Raw genomic sequence first — 6,340 nt, forward strand, 5'->3', positions numbered from 1 at the left:
GATGGAATTTGCTAGAAAAATGCTGCTGATACCGGATTAATGTAAGTTAAGCCTTAAATGCAGTGATAGCGACTGGTATCAGGCTTATTAACAGAGATACATACTCTTACAAAAGTGCAATATAAAACGTTTGCTGGCATGTTTAATCATTTTTATATATGCTTGGTGATAAAACTTATTGGGGCCTAGTTTTTTTTCCACATGGCTGGCTTGATTTTTGCCTAGAAACAGTTTCCTGAGGCTTTCCACTGTTGTAATATGAGTGGGAAGGGACTATTTTAGTGCTTTTCTGTGCAGCTAAAAATACTGACAAAGACATTCAGCTTCCCTCTGCATGATACAGGACATCTCTGAAGGGCTTAAAAGGCTTCAAAGTCGTGTTTGAGGAGGGTAACAACCACAGTAGACTGTGGCAGTTGTTGTGACTGTTTAAAAAACGTTTTTGTCATTTATTATTCCGTTTTTGTTATTAAGGGGTTAATCATCCATTTGCAAGTGGGTGCAATGCTTTGCTGACTTGTTACATACACTGTAAAAATTTTGTTAGTGTAACTGCCTTTTTTCACTGTTATTTCAAATTTTGTCAATTTATTTCTCTTAAAGGCACAGTAACGTTTTTTATATTGCTTGTTAACTTGCTTTAAAGTGTTTTCCAAGCTTGCTAGTCTCATTGCTAGTCTGTACAAACATGTCTGAAACAGAGGATACTTGTTCATTATGTTTAAAAGCCATGGTGGAGCCCCATAGGAGAATGTGTACTAAATGTATTGATTTCACCTTAAACAGTAAAGATCAGTCTTTATCTATAAAAGAATTGTCACCAGAGGGGTCTGTCGAGGGGGAAGTTATGCCAACTAACTCTCCCCACGTGTCGGACCCTTCGCCTCCCACTCAAGGGACGCACGCTAATATGGCGCCAAGTAAATCAGGGACGCCCATAGCGATTACTTTGCAGGACATGGCTGCAATCATGAATAATACCCTGTCAGAGGTATTATCCAGATTGCCTGAATTGAGAGGCAAGCGCGATAGCTCTGGGGTTAGACGAGATACAGAGCGCGTCACAATATGCAGAACCTGAGGATGGAGAGCTTCAGTCTGTGGGTGACGTCTCTGAATCGGGGAGACCTGATTCAGAGATTTCTAATTTTAAATTTAAGCTTGAGAACCTCTGTGTATTGCTTGGGGAGGTATTAGCTGCTCTGAATGACTGTGACACAATTGCAGTGCCAGAGAAATTGTGTAGGCTGGATAAATACTATGCAGTGCCGGTGAGTACTGATGATTTTCCAATACCTAAAAGGCTTACAGAAATTATTAGTAAGGAGTGGGATAGGCCCGGTGTGCCTTTTTCCCCACCTCCTATATTTAGAAAAATGTTTCCAATAGATGCCACTACACGGGACTTATGGCAGACTGTCCCTAAGGTGGAGGGAGCAGTTTCTACTTTAGCAAAGCGTACCACTATCCCGGTTGAGGACAGTTGTGCTTTTTCATATCCAATGGATAAAAAATTAGAGGGTTACCTTAAGAAAATGTTTATTCAACAAGGTTTTATTTTGCAGCCCCTTGCATGAATTGCGCCTGTCACTGCTGCGGCGGCATTCTGGTTTGAGGCCCTGGAAGAGGCCATCCATACAGCTCCATTGACTGAAATTGTTGACAAGCTTAGAACTCTTAAGCTAGCTAACTCATTTGTTTCTGATGCCATTGTTCATTTGACTAAACTAACGGCTAAGAATTCCGGATTCGCCATCCAGGCGCGTAGGGCGCTATGGCTCAAATCCTGGTCAGCTGATGTGACTTCAAAGTCTAAATTACTCAACATTCCTTTCAAGGGGCAGACCTTATTCGGGCCTGGTTTGAAAGAAATTATTGCTGACATTACTGGAGGTAAGGGTCATACCCTTCCTCAGGACAGGGCCAAATCAAAGGCCAAACAGTCTAATTTTCGTGCCTTTCGAAATTTCAAGGCATGTGCAGCATCAACTTCCTCTGCTTCAAAACAAGAGGGAACTTTTGCTCAATCAAAGCAGGCCTGGAAACCTAACCAGTCCTGGAACAAGGGCAAGCAGGCCAGAAAGCCTGCTGCTGCCTCTAAGACAGCATGAAGGAGCGGCCCCCTATCCGACAACGGATCTAGTAGGGGGCAGACTCTCTCTCTTCGCCCAGGCGTGGGCAAGAGATGTTCAGGATCCCTGGGCGTTGGAGATCATATCTCAGGGATATCTTCTGGACTTCAAATCTTCTCCTCCACAAGGGAGATTTCACCTTTCAAGATTATCTGCAAACCAGATAAAGAAAGAGGCATTCCTAAGCTGCGTACAAGATCTCCTTGTAATGGGAGTGATCCATCCAGTTCCGTGGACGGAACAAGGACAGGGGTTTTATTCAAATCTGTTTGTGGTTCCCAAAAAAGAGGTAACCTTCAGACCAATTTTGGATTTAAAGAACAAATTCCTCAGAGTTCCGTCATTCAAGATGGAAACTATTCGAACCATTTTACCCATGATCCAAGAGGGTCAGTACATGACCACAGTGGACTTAAAGGATGACTACCTTCACATTCCGATTCACAAGAATCATCATCAGTTCCTGAGGTTTGCCTTTCTAGACAGGCATTACCAATTTGTAGCTCTTCCATTCGGGTTGGCTACAGCCCCAAGAATTTTTACAAAGGTTCTGGGCTCACTTCTGGCGGTCCTAAGACCGCGAGGCATAGCAGTGGCTCCTTACCTGGACGACATCCTGATACAGGCGTCAAGCTTTCAAATTGCCAAATCTCATACAGAGATAGTTCTGGCATTCCTGAGGTCGCATGGGTGGAAAGTGAACGAAGAAAAGAGTTCTCTATCTCTTCTCACAAGAGTTTCCTTCCTAGGGACTCTAATAGATTCTGTAGAAATGAAAATTTACCTGACGGAGTCCAGGTTATCAAAACTTCTAAATGCTTGCCGTGTTCTTCACTCCATTCCGCGCCCCACGGTGGCTCAGTGCATGGAAGTAATCGGCTTAATGGTAGCGGCGATGGACATAGTGCCATTTGCGCGCCTGCATCTCAGACCGCTGCAATTATGCATGCTCAGTCAATGGAATGGGGATTACACAGATTTGTCCCCTCTACTAAATCTGGATCAGGAAACCAGAGATTCTCTTCTCTGGTGGTTATCTCGGGCCCATCTGTCCAAGGGTTTGACCTTTCGCAGACCAGATTGGAGAATTGTAACAACAGATGCCAGCCTTCTAGGTTGGGGTGCAGTCTGGAACTCCCTGAAGGCTCAGGGTTCATGGACTCAGGAGGAGAAACTCCTCCCAATAAATATTCTGGAGTTAAGAGCAATATTCAATGCTCTTCTGGCTTGGCCTCAGCTAGCAACACTGAGGTTCATCAGATTTCAGTCAGACAACATCACGACTGTGGCTTACATCAACCATCAAGGGGGAACCAGGAGTTTCCTAGCGATGTCAGAAGTCTCCAAGATAATTCGCTGGGCAGAGACTCACTCTTGCCACCTGTCAGCGATCCATATCCCAGGTGTAGAGAACTGGGAGGCGGATTTTCTAAGTCGTCAGACTTTTCATCCGGGGGAATGGGAACTCCATCTGGAGGTGTTTGCTCAATTGGTTCTCCGTTGGGGCAAACCAGAATTGGATCTCATGGCGTCTTGCCAGAACGCCAAGCTTCCTTGTTACGGATCCAGGTCCAGGGACCCAGAAGCGGCACTGATAGATGCTCTAGCAGCGCCTTGGTTCTTCAACCTGGCTTATGTGTTTCCACCGTTTCCTCTGCTCCCTCGTCTGATTGCCAAAATCAAACAGGAAAGAGCATCGGTGATATTGATAGCGCCTGCGTGGCCACGCAGGACCTGGTATGCAGACCTAGTGGACATGTCATCCTTTCCACCATGGACTCTGCCTCTGAGACAAGACCTTCTAATACAAGGTCCTTTCAATCATCCGAATCTACTTTCTCTGAGACTGACTGCATGGAGATTGAACGCTTGATCCTATCAAAGCGTGGCTTCTCCGAGTCAGTAATTGATACCTTAATACAGGCACGAAAGCCTGTCACCAGGAAAATTTACCACAAGATATGGCGTAAATATCTTCATTGGTGTGAATCCAAGAATTACTCATGGAGTAGGGTTAGGATTCCTAGGATATTGTCCTTCCTCCAAGAGGGTTTGGACAAAGGATTATCAGCTAGTTCTTTAAGGGACAGATTTCTGCTCTGTCTATTCTTTTACACAAGCGTCTGGCAGAAGTTCCAGACGTTCAGGCATTTTGTCAGGCTTTAGTTAGAATTAAGCCTGTGTTTAAACCTGTTGCTCCTCCATGGAGCTTAAACTTGGTTCTTAAAGTTCTTCAAGGGGTTCCGTTTGAACCCCTTCATTCTATTGATATCAAACTTCTTTCATGGAAAGTTCTTTTTCTGATGGCTATTTCCTCGGCTCGAAGAGTCTCGGAGTTATCTGCCTTACATTGTGATTCTCCTTATCTGATCTTTCATTCAGATAAAGTTGTTCTGCGTACAAAACCTGGCTTTTTACCTAAGGTGGTTTCTAACAAGAATATCAATCGAGATTGTTGTTCCATCATTATGTCCTAATCCTTCTTCAAAGAAGGAACGTCTTTTGCATAATCTAGACGTAGTCCGTGCCTTGAAGTTTTACTTACAGGCTACTAAAGATTTTCGCCAAACATCTAACCTGTTTGTTGTTTACTCTAGACAGAGGAGAGGTCAGAAGGCCTCTGCAACCTCTCTTTCTTTTTGGCTTCGGAGTATAATCCGTTTAGCCTATGAGACTGCTGGACAGCAGCCTCCTGAAAGGATTACAGCTCATTCTACTAGAGCTGTGGCTTCCACCTGGGCCTTTAAAAATGAGGCCTCTGTTGAACAGATTTGCAAGGCTGCAACTTGGTCTTCGCTTCATACCTTTTCCAAATTTTACAAATTTGATACTTTTGCTTCTTCGGAGGCTGTTTTTGGGAGAAAGGTTCTACAGGCAGTGGTTCCTTCCGTTTAAGTTCCTGCCTTGTCCCTCCCATCATCCGTGTACTTTAGCTTTGGTATTGGTATCCCACAAGTAATGGATGATCCGTGGACTGGATACACTTAACAAGAGAAAACATAATTTATGCTTACCTGATAAATTTATTTCTCTTGTAGTGTATCCAGTCCACGGCCCGCCCTGTCCTTTTCAGGCAGGTCTAAATTTTAATCAAACTACAGTCACCACTGCACTCTATGGTTTCTCCTTTCGCGGCTTGTTTCGGTCGAATGACTGGATATGGCAGTGAGGGGAGGAGCTATATAGCAGCTCTGCTGTGGGTGATTCTCTTGCAACTTCCTGTTGGGAAGGAGAATATCCCACAAGTAATGGATGATCCGTGGACTGGATACACTACAAGAGAAATAAATTTATCAGGTAAGCATAAATTATGTTTTTATATATAGTGAGCTATATTATTATAATTATTATAAGATATTACCTATTAGTTGTAGTTGATATTTTCTAACAGCTGCCTGCAATATATTTTATAACAACCAGCACCGCAAAACTACTTGCCGTTGCCTACTAGTGTTGAAGATTTTCTAACAGCTGCAGAGCTACATAAAGTACCTACAAGTTATATATTACATAACAACCGCCAAACTATTAAACTATTACTGCAAGTTGAGTTGTATATTTTCTAATAGCTACAGAGCTACCTCCCTGCTACCTACAAGTTATATATTACATAACAACCGCCAAACCATTAAACTATTACTTCAAGTTGAGTTGTATATTTTCTAACAGCTGCAGAGCAGCAGAGCTACCTACCTACAAGTTATATATTACATAACAACCACAAACCTATTAAACTTTTAATATATTTTCAAACAGCTGCAGAGCTACCTACAAGTTATATATTACATAACAACCGCCAGACTATTAAACTATTTCTTTAAGTTGAGTTGTATATTTTCTAACCGCTGCAGAGCTACCTACCTACAAGTTATATATTAGATAAGAGCAAAGGACTGTTCTTTGTGTGTAAACTAACAGTTAAGATGGCACTTAGTAAAATTAGTGTGTCTGAGCTAAAGCAATTACATTTTTCAACGTTGCCCATTGAAAGAAAAATGGAAATTAAAATGCTCAGGCCAACACCTATGCTTAACCCTTAAGGACCAGCGACGTACCCTGTATGTCACTGGCCTTTTTTTGGGACTTGATTGTTTTATAGCGCGGTCTTGCCACCAGCGTTGAGACTGCTCTATTCCACAAAGCCTGCTGGAGGGAGGGCATTAATAGTGTGTTCTTGCTAGACTTGTGCTATTATGTCCTGAAAAAAC

The sequence above is a fragment of the Bombina bombina genome, chromosome 11 (assembly GCF_027579735.1).
Source record: "Bombina bombina isolate aBomBom1 chromosome 11, aBomBom1.pri, whole genome shotgun sequence".
Taxonomy (NCBI): domain Eukaryota; kingdom Metazoa; phylum Chordata; class Amphibia; order Anura; family Bombinatoridae; genus Bombina; species Bombina bombina.